This window comes from Mirounga angustirostris, unplaced genomic scaffold (assembly GCF_029215605.1).
Source record: "Mirounga angustirostris isolate CCGP_5_RB_7025 unplaced genomic scaffold, mMirAng1.0.hap1 SCAF_13, whole genome shotgun sequence".
NCBI classification, from domain to species: Eukaryota; Metazoa; Chordata; class Mammalia; order Carnivora; family Phocidae; genus Mirounga; species Mirounga angustirostris.
Window position 1 is genome coordinate 12926932 of NW_026991721.1, and position 11627 is coordinate 12938558.

Consider the following 11627-nt stretch of genomic DNA (forward strand, 5'->3'; position numbering starts at 1 on the left):
ATGGACAATAATCAAACAGCAGTGACTGAATTTCTTTTTGTGGGGCTCACAGATCATCTTCCACAGAAGATTCATCTCTTCTTGATATTTCTTTTTGTTTATCTTGTCACATTGGGGGGAACTTGGGGATGGTCACCCTGATATGGATGGATTCCTGACTCCAAACCCCATTTTCTTTTTTCTCAGCCACTTGTCTCTTGTGGATGTCCGCTCCTCTTCTTCTGTTGTTCCACAGATGTTGTGTGATACTTTTCTGGAGAGAAAAATCATCTCCTTTGTGCCTGTGCTATACAAATGTGGTTTTTTTGGTCAGTTTGTAGTGACCGGGTGTTTCCTCTTGGCCACCATGGCATATGACCGGTACATAGCCTTCTGCAACCCCTTGTTGTATAAAGACATCATGTGCCAGATGGCCTGTATGCAGCTGGTGATAGGGCCCTATGCCATGGGCCTTCTAAGTTCCATTATCCATGAGACCTTCACGTTTCGCTTACCCTTCTGTGGTCCCAATGTGGTCAACCACTTTTTCTCTGACATTCTCCCTGTTCTCTACCTGGCATGTGCTGATACGCAGAACAGTAAGTTGATTCTTTTCATTATGGCTGGATTAATAGGAATATTCAGTGCCCTAATCATCCTGGTCTTCTATATTTTTATCCTCAAAACCATATTGAATATCCACTCTGCTGATGGGGGAGGCGGAAAACTTTCTCTACCTACTTCTCACACCTGTCTGCTGTGGCCACTTTTCTTCATTTATATACAGTCCAATTCAAGTTCATCTCAGGACATTAATAAAATGGTTTCTGCAGAAAGACATGTATCATATGAACTCACTGATATGAGGAATTCTTAATCTCAGGAAACAAACTGAGGGTTGCTGGAGTGGTGGGGGGTGGGAAGGATGGGGTGGCTGGGTGATAGACACTGGGGAGGGTATGTGCTCTGGTAAGTGCTGTGAATTGTGCAAGACTGTTGAATCACAGATCTGTACCTCTGAAACAAATAATGCAATATATGTTAAGGAAAAAAAACAAAAAAACAAAAAGGGCGCCTGGGTGGCTCAGATGGTTAAGCGTCTGCCTTCGGCTCAGGTCATGATCCCAGCATCCTGGGATCGAGTCCCGCATCGGGCTCCCTGCTCCTTGGGAGCCTGCTTCTCCCTCTGCCTCTCTCTCTGTCTCTCATGAATAAATAACCACATAACTTGGGTCACACTTTTATTTTCTCCAGGTCCAATATTCTTTCAACCATACTCCCATGTTTTATTTTCTGAAACTTAGTAACAAGTCTAAGAAATGAGGGGATCAACCATATTTTTGTGCAACTCTAAGACTCAGTGAGAGCCACACCCTCTCTTCTCTTGAAGGCTTTCTTTACAGGATGTAAATCATCTGTAAGGCCCTAGAATGTGCTTGTCTTGCTTGTTTTTCACCAAGCTTTCTGCCAGTTTTTGTGACTGTGTTGAGTAATGATGTGAGTCAAGATGCTATTTAATTAAGAGTCTAAGAATGGGAGTCAAAGAATGTTAGAATCAATAATTAAACAGTTTTTTATATAGGCCTCTTACGTGACTGACACTTTACTGGTTATTATTCATATTGAGAAGAAAAGTCCTTCTGGAGTTTTCAGGCTAGTGTAAAGGAAAGACAAACAAGAAGACTGAAAAATATTTACATATACATGGTGATTTCTTTGACAAACATAAGATAATCAAGGAAAAATAGGCAGTATATTTTAGGAAGGGTAATTAAAAAAAAAAGCCTCTTTAGGGATTGGCAAAGTTGAAAAAATTCTTTTTATTGTATGGCTTTTCATGGAATCTAGAGGTCACTATTTGGATCATCAAAGGAGAAAGTGCTCCCTTCCCCATATAGTAACAGACGGTTCTGGGTATTCTAGCACCGAGTTGGGTGCGTGTGTTTGGGGGGGCCTAGAGTTTGCAAGCTAATTGAGTTTGATCTTCAGAAAACTTTTATTCATTCCTTTAGATGATGTAAGTTTTGGGAATGGGCAAGGTTGAAAGTAGGAGGGCACATGATATGTTTTATTGGGAGAAGGGATTTATTATATGCCGTGTAAACGCTGATAAAAATGATCACTTTCGAGAATAAAGTACTTGTTATCTTTCACCAGGTGACTCTTTGCTGCAGAAATTCGTAAGATCTTCCAGGCACTTTATGCTGGATTAATTGTGGTCTATTTCCTACTCACTCCAGGCCTCTGTGTGCCATGAAAACAGGACCATACAGAGAGCTGTGCTGATTGTCTCGGTAGCCTTAAGCAGTGCAGTCTGAACTTGTTTTGAGGGAGGGGGTAGCACACTGTTCAAGCCAGACTCCTCTTCAGTGATGTGTGCACCATCCAGAGGCTTCCTCCATGGGACTTTTTCAGTCATTCTTGGGGTCTTATGTGGCCTTTCCATTTTCTGTTTCCTCATCCTGGCAGTGTTGCCAGTCAATCTTTACCTCATCTGAGTCTCTCCTCAAATGTGATTCCATCCAAGAGGCCCTCTGGGCCTCTTTACCTCAAATAATTCTCTGCTCCTCCCATATCTCAACTATTTACCTTTTTTTCTTTATTATTTTTCAAACATGCTCCTGTAGTTGCTTTCTACTGCAGCATAAGAAATCGCCACAAAGCCAGTAAGTTATAACCACACAAATTTACTGCCTCACAGTTTCCCTGGATCTTGGGTCCAGGTCCATCATAGCCTGATTCTCTTCTCAGGGTCTCACAAGGCTGAAACAAACCTGTTGCTTGGGCTCAGCTCCCTCCTACAGGCTCCGGGGAAGACTCACTTCCAAGATCACTGGTGTGTTTGAGAATATTCAATTCCTTGTTGCAGGGCTGTGTCAGCTCCTCAGTGTTGCTCACCTGCCTTCTGTTGTGGCCCTTCCAGCTTTGGACCAGCAGTTTCTTCTCTAGATCTCCACACATTTCCAACCTCTCTGACTCTTCTGCCCTGTGCTGGAGAAATCTTGGGACCCACCCATTCATCCAGGGTCATGTCTCTTAGAAGGTTAACTGTGTCATATAATATAACATAATCATATGAGTGGTACTTCATCATATTCAGAGATTCCTGGGATTAGGGCAAAGATTAGAGATCTTTACAGGACCATTTTAGGAATTCTGCCACCCACACTGATGCTCACAGAATAAACATCTATACTAAAGAACAGTAGTCTGTGAAGGGGAAGAATTGACATTCGAGGTTTTCCTTGTTAATTTGTGCGTGTGTGTTTTCTTTACTGGATCTGCAGTTCTGATTTTTTTTCTGTTTGTTTCTATGCTAACATAATTTTTAAAGCAGTTATTAGTGTAGGATTTTTTTTTTCTCTAATAGTAATGCTATTTTATACATTTGGTGAGGATCTGCTATATCATAGACACTGTACTACGTGTTTTTGAAAACATCTTACTGAATATTTCAGTTCCCTTTGGGGATATGAGTTATTTGATCCACTTTACAGTTGAAGAATCTGGGGCTTTGGAGAGGCTGAGTCACATGCATCACTTCAGGCATCTTCTAAATGAAGGAGGTACTTCTTGACCCCACTCTGAGCCCTCTCAGTTCCAGTCTTTTCATGCAGCCTCGGTAAGGGCATTATTGGGACAGGACTTATTCTCTTTTTGCACCAATATTTCTCTGGGTTCACATTTGCTTATTCCAGACAAAAAATGAGGACAATTTGATGTCGACAGTTATCATTTAAAATGATAATTCTGATAAGATTTGTAAAATGATGTAACTAAAAAGAACTTGATGTAAAGCTTCCAAAGGTAATCACTTCTCTTTGATCATGGAGTGTACTTTGGAAAATACAGTATTTGCATTGATTCTGATGAACACTTTCTTTTCATTTCAGCATATTTTCATTTTGAAATCAGGATTTCAAGTTATTCTTTGAGTAAATTGGTTTGACTATAAGTTTCTTCCTGTGTAACCAGCATCCTCATTTTGTCAAAAACTCAGAAAATAGAGACATATGTTGAGTAGGACTTTTGATAATGCCAGTTCAATCCAGGAAGATATGAACCTTCACCTACTAGAGTGTTTATTAGTGAGGGACGTAAGGCATAAACAAAGAATGATATACGGTGGCATTTCTAAGTTACAGAAGAAAAGCAAATGCTACTGTTAAAGTTCAAAGAGAGTGATTATTTTTGTCTGTAAGGTATCAGGGAAGGCTTCCTGGATGAGGTTATAATTTAGCCATACCTTGCAGAACAGATGGAATTTTGACTTCCAATGTTTCAGTAAGTGAGAAGGGAAAGTCAGAAGGGTTGTAAGGAAGGAGGGACATATGGGTCTGTGTGGGAACGGCAAATCAGCAAGTGTGCTTGAATCTTATAATGTTCCCATGGTGTGAAAGGAAGCTGTTAATGTAGGTCCTGCAGGACTGAAGAAGTAATGTTAAAGTGAATCCAGACTTAAATCGTTCCAAGATATTGCCATGATTCTGAAGTTTATATGGAATGCAAAGGATCCAAAATATCCCAGTTAATCTTGAAGAAGACAAGGCAGGTGGGATGTCTTCCTCTACTGAATATAGACCTACAAAACTGTAGAAATTAAGATAAGATTGGGACATCTGGGTGGCTCAGTCAGTTAAGCATCTGACTCTTGATTTCAGATCAGGTCATGATCTTAGGGTCATGAGATCGAGCTCTGCATTGGGTTCCATGTTGAGAGTGGAGCCTGCTTAAGATTTTCTCTCTCCTTCTCCCTTGGCTTCTCCCCCTTTTTTTTTTCCTAAAAAAAAAAAGTCAAGATCAAGAATAGACTAATAGTCCAGTGGGACAGAAGAGAGTGTTTGGGTGTATTAATAAATGCATGCTAATATCTTTATTATTAATGAATATACAGACCTAATACATGGACACTTCATTTATGACAAGGGTGACACAGCAGGGTAGTGGGGAAAGAAAGGATTGAAAAAAAAATAGCATTGGATCCATTGAATGTCTGAATGGGAAAAAAAGTGGAATTTTATTCCCATCTCACAATACACATTAAGATTAATTCCAGATGATTTGGAGATTGAAATGTGAAAGGCAAGGAATTAAGGCATCTAGAAGATAATATTGGAGAGTACCTTTATGACATATGATAGGAAATTTTAAAAAAGTAGGCTACAAAAATACTAAATATCAAGAAAAATATTGATTCCCTGAACTACACTAAAATAAAAACTTAGGTTTACCCTTAAGAGTGTAAACATGGAAGCCACAGAAAGAGAAAGTGTATTTACAAGGCATATAAATGACATATTTGGAGTATATGAATAACTATTATAATTTTTAAGGAAAGACAGGCAATCCTGTGACAAAATGTGGGTAAGACACTTCAACAGCCAATTCATGAAAGTGGTTATGGAAATGGCCTATAAATACTGCAAAATGTCTCAATTTCCCTAGAAATGGCAGCTAAAGGCACAATGAAATACCATTATACACTTACCAAAATGGCTAAAATGACAAACAATGACTCTCGTACAGTGCTTACAAAGGTGTGAGCAATGGGTTTGGGACAACTTCCTAAATTCTTAGTCAATATGAAAATATCTGTACCCCATAACAAAGAAATTTTGCTCCCAGGTATATTCCCAAGAGAAATACATGATCATCAACACCAAAGCACATGGTGTTCATTGGATGCTCAGTAGAGAAAAAAATCACCAAAGTTAAAACAGGGCAAATGCTCAACAACAAAGTAATTGATAAATCATTTGTCGAATATTAATGTAATTGAGTGTTAGCATCAGTAAAATACATGAACTAGAGATTTATTCAACAAAAGATGAATTTCGCAAACATGATGGTGGAGATGTTGTAGTTCCTGACTTGGGTGGTGGTGTACATGCATGTGCTCACAATACAATAATGCTTTGCACTTAAGATTTTTGCACTTTTCTGTGCGTTATTCATCAATAAAAGCTGAAAAAAATGTGGTATCAGCCTTGAATTTGTCAGTGAAACCTCTCTCAATTTCTCATTAAAAAAAACCCTGTGTGAATATGATGGAGATTCTTTACACATTCTCATTCTCAGTGATTTTTCTATGAGTATTAGAAATGGAAGTTGAATGATCACAATGCTAATTAAGCTATCCTGGTAGCCAATCCTCTGCTGTAATGATCTGTAAGTAACAGTTGCTGAGATTTTGTGGTGCTTCTCATGAGGAAAACTCAACAGTTGTTACAACATGGCACTAAAGTTTACTCTTTAAATGTTTTCTTGTTTAAGAAGGAGATAAGAAATAAAGAGTTTACTCAGTCAAGCACAGAAAACAAGTAAGATGATCCCAGTGGATTTTTTTAGAGTTTAAATATAGTAATAACATTTTAATTCCCTCTTACCAAATTCCCATGGTATGGCATGCTTTGGTACCTAAGTTCTCCCAGAACAAAGGAATGATGTAACTACTTCTGGAAACTTAGATCCAAGTGAAAAGACAATGTGTTTTGGAGTGGAATCTTACCAGTTCCTCGGGAAGAAAACTAAGAATAAAACCAAGTGATTCTAAGAAAGTCTGACCTCTTCTCTGTACGGAGGCACAGATGATGGTGGGCAGAAGGAGTACATGCTGAAAAAGAGTACAGTTTATACTCCGTTTTAATTTTAATTCTTGGAAGAGGAAACAACTCATTGGACCGTAAGTTTAAAGCATTTAAAAAAATCCATTTCAGTCCCTGCATTTACTCTTCAAGAAGTTCAAAATAAATGGGTTTATGGGTAAATGAAAATGACTGACATCTAAAATGTGTTTTTTTGGTACATAGAGAAATATTCACTGTCAGACCATAATTGGTTGGAATGTAAGAAATGCAGCAAATCTAATATGAAGTAATGTGAAATTCTGTAAGATGAACAAAGAGGTTATAGTCAAGTGAAACCCTCTTCAAGTTCGATGACTGCCCAGAGCAGGAGAGAGGTCGGGCCACCTTCTCCAGGAGGGGTGCCATCTGCATGGAATGTTGCCCGCCTTATGAGCATCTCACTCAAAGCCTGGGGTACAAAGGAGGGAATTCTAAATGAGAGCGCAACTGCAGATGTTTGAGAGCCCTTGTACTTGAGCAAACTTTGACTCTACACGGGATTTCTCTGGGGCCTCATTGCTCTGTCATCAACAGCCCTTCACTGATAAATTCACATACGTGTATTGCTTGATTCTGTATCCCTCAAAGAGCATGCAGAACTGGGTTGAGACTTGGAGAGATCGAAGGTCCCCTCTTGGGAGAATGACATCTTTAAAAGGATGGAGACTGTATTCAGATGGGGCAGTGTCTTAATCTCTGATGACTCTTATGAGATACTAACTCTGGCACTTCAGGCACCATCTTCCACACTTCGTAGGCTTGATTGCCTGTTCTTTAAAATGGGGTAACGACATGTTTCTTACCTAGGTTTGGGTGGAAATCAAATGGGGTGACGTTTGCAAAGCACCTGGGGCACAGCCTAAGTCTTGAATACTCTGCAAGTGCTTATTGCTCCTCCATATTCATTGTAACCTTAAAGGTATTGTATCATGCAGCCAATCATTGCTTAGAACTGCGGCTGGAATGTGATTGTGTATTTGCCACGAGCTCTGTGATCCTGGGTCAGACATCCTGGAGCCTCAGTTTTCTTATTTATAAAGGATGAGTTGGGGCTAGAGTTCTCTCTGCTTCTTAGAATTTTAGAAATCTTGAACTCCAAATGCATAGCTTGCAGTTGTTTCTCACTTTCTACCTCCGAGGCTTTGCACATTTCTTTCTTTCCTGTTGTTCTTCTCCCACTTGATTGTAGCTAATTTGTCTTCTTTTTCTTTTTAAATGTTGAAATAAATTTCATATAAAAATAAATACAATTAAATAATAAACAATAGATAAATAAAAGCAATTAGGGAATTGTTTTAGATTTTTTTTTGGTTTTGTTTTAGAATTTTTTTCAAAGATTTTATTTATTTATTTGAGAGAGAGAGAGAGAGTGCAAGCAGGAGGAGGGGAAGAGGGACAAGGAGACCCCGCACTGAGTGAGGCATCCAATGTGGGGCTTGAACCAAGGACCCTGAAAGCATGACCTGAACTGAAACCAAGAGTCGGAAGCTTAACCTACTGAGCCACCCAGGCGCCCCTAGATTATTTTTAATTACAAAGGTAATGCATGTGCATTTTCTCCTTGTATTAAATCTTAAAATTGTGGATAAATATAGAGACCCCTTTGATTCCCTACCTACATACTAGTTCACTATCCCTCTGTTTTCAGAGGTAATGAGTACTGCTTTGGTGCCTTATCTGTCCAGATACTTATTTTATTTACACACACACACACTTAAATAATTAAAATTAAAGAAAACACTGAAAATGTTCCTACTATCATTCAGTACACATCATTCTATGACTTGCTTCTCCTTCACATATTTTGGAAAAATAGCCATGTTTCTACTACTTAATTTTAATTTTTTAATTCCAGTATAATTAACATACAGTGTTATATTAGTTTCAGGAGTACAATAGAGTAATTCAGCAATTCTGTACATTACTCAGTGCTCATCACTATACATGTTCTCTTCATCCCCTTCACCCATTTCACCCATACCCCCACCCACCTCCCCTCTGGTAATCTGTTGCTTAATTTTTAAATGTTTCTACAGTAGTTCACAAAATGACTATACCAAGGTTTATTGCTGTTAATGCCTTCTGGAGAATATTTATGTGGATTCCAGTTTTTTATCACTTGAAGGAACACTGAAGCAGATATCATTGTTTTTCCAGTCTGTGTTTCCTCAGGGAAGATACTAAGTAATGGAATTTCTGAGTCATCAAGTATGCACTTAAAAAAAAAAAAATGAAGATACAGTAAAACACTGCCATCCAGAAAGCCGTGGCCCTGTTGCAACCACTGATCTCCTGTGACCACCCTATTGTCTCCCGGCTTTGTCAGTATTTTATATTTCTCATTTCTGAATATCTTGTCAATTTGATGGGTGAAAATAGTATATAATTGTTTCAATTTGGTTTCTGTGATGATTTGGGATATGAAACATTCTTTCATATTTGTTGGGACTTTGAGCGTCTGTGGCGGGCCAGTTTGCATCTTCTACGTGGGGTGTCACAATGAGTATTTTAGTGGATAATTTGTGGCAGTTCTTTGTGTGATCTGATTTTAATCCTTTGTGACATATGCGTCAGTATTTTTTCCATCTGTGTGTCTTATTTTTCCTTGGAGTGTATTTGGCATCCATCTACTTAAAATTATGATGTAGTAAAATGTTTCCCCATTTTCTTCAGGTGATTTTTATGTTCTGTTTTAGAAGACCAACCCTACAACACATCATAATACTATTCTTTGGTGTTTTTATGTTACATGTTTATAGTTAGAATTTTTCTTTTTAGTTTAGTGGTGTGGGGTAGAATTTTAATATTACCTATTTTTTCAAATGGTCATCCAAATACTGTAACACTTTTGTAGGGGTAATTAATCTTTACTTTTCTGATTGAAAGAACACCTTTATTCATACTAAATTGATATCTATGCCTAGGTCTGCCTATGGTTTTTCTAGTTTTTCTGTCCTCTGTTCATCTCCCATCTATTCTAGTAACAACACCTTATTGGTGTAAGTATGATGGCTTTATTTATTTGTTGATATCCAGAATACTACATCCCTTTTCTTTGTTTTTCTCTTTTGAAATTGTCTTTGCTATTTTTGAATATTTTTCTCTTCCATGAGTTTAAAAATCAGATTGTCTTATTAAAAATTGTATTTTCATTTGATTTTTCCAATTGGTTAGAATTGCATTAATTTGCCACACAGTGTGGTGGGTGTTCTTTAAATCAGTCTTAAACATCCAGGAGCAAGTTTGTAGCCTGACCCATTCAGCTTTTGACCCATTGCAATGAGGGAGACCATACACCCTACGAACCATGGCTGTTTCATTGAACAAAGAAAAATTAGAATTATTATAGGTTTTTGAGAAGTGGAACAGTTAGGTAAAATTTAAATCAAGAACAATTCTGATGAGCTCAAAACATCACAACATCAGAAAAGGTCTAAACCAAACAGGTAGCGCAGGGTCCTGTTTCCTTGAAAATTACAAAGATAAGATAGATGTAGAGAGTTGTATCCAGATATCCCTCACATGGAGTTTTGTACCTGTGTTGGGAATCGAGACTGTTTTGCTCTGTCAAATATTCCAGACCAGAGTGGGATGGTTCATCTTGCTGATACAGTTTCAAACAAAAATTTTAGACAGCCTGTAATTTTAGAAAATAAAGTTTCTGAGACTCTGGACTCTGGGAAACAAACTAAGGGTTACAGAAGGGAAGGGGGATGGGGGAGGGGGTAACAGGGTGATGGGTATTAAGGAGGCATGTGTTGTGATGAGCACTGGGTGTTATATAAAACTAATGAATCACTGAACACTACATCAAAAACTAATGATGTACTATATGTTGGCTAATTGAACATAACAATTAAAAAAAATAAAGTGTCTCAGTGAGTAATAAAACATTTGTCACCCCCCCAATGTTGTTAAGACACTTTATAGCTGTAGCATATCTGTGGGAGAAATATTGTTTCCTGTTCACTTCACAATTGATTTATCTGTGTCTGTTATTCCAACCTGAAGAATGGCCATGCAGATTCTCACTCTCCCTGTTAGAGCTAAGTTTTGCTTTCTCAGGAAGAAAGGAATCTTAATAAATACATAAAAAAACATGAAATGTATTTTTCACTGATTTAGGCATTTCTTCCCTTGCACAGTAAAGTTCTATAATTTGTATTTTTCTTCATACGAATCTTGAACATTCCTTGTTAGGCTTATTTATAGCTATTTTATCAATTTGAGTCAATGAATGTAAGTTTTCCATTATAATTCATAGATAATTATTATTGACTTTTTTATACTTATCTTCACTACTTTGTTGAACTGTTTAATTTTTTCTAAAAAAGTTATCTTATTGGTTGGCTATTGTACAGTTTTGCCTGCAAATAGTGACAGTATTTTCTTCTCTCTGTTTTCTAGAATTCTTACATTGTCTTTCTTTGCTTATGGTTTAGTACTTCAGATGTGTTCTCCAGTATAACGTTAAATAGTACAAATTGTGAGAATATAGAGTTTCTGGTTATAGTGTGAATGTTTCCAGTGCTTACCCTGCACACATATATTCTCTGGAAGTTTCAGGAAGATTCTTTTTACTGAGTTAAATAGTTCCTTTTTGTTTCCAGTTTGGAAAGTTTTTCTCTGTTTCTTTTCCTTTTCTTCTCTCTTTCTTTCTTTCTTTCTTTCTTTCTTTTTTTTTGAGAACCACATTTTATCAAATTCTTTAAAGAATTTTATTAAAATAATTATAATGCATTTTCTTTTAATATGTAAATGTGGTGAGTAATTTTATAGGTTTTCAAATGGTGACCCAATTCTTAGTTCTGATTTTCTCTTTAAAACATTTAAGCCATATTGCTCTCAAGAACTTCACTATATTTGATTTGCTAGCATTTAATTAGTCTCTTTTTATATCAATGTTCCCAAATTGGACCTGTAGTTTCTTTTCTCGTGTGTTATGTTATGCTTTTAAATTATATAAAGTTGTATGCATTATCTATTTTCTGCTTTTCTCACTCTAGAAGACCAACACAATCA

General features: G+C 37.3%; 1 pseudogene; it reads left to right on the top strand.

Moving 5' to 3' along the window:
• Positions 1 to 856, top strand: LOC123857973 (olfactory receptor 5G3-like; annotated as a pseudogene).
• The last annotated feature ends 10771 nt before the right edge of the window (positions 857 to 11627 follow it).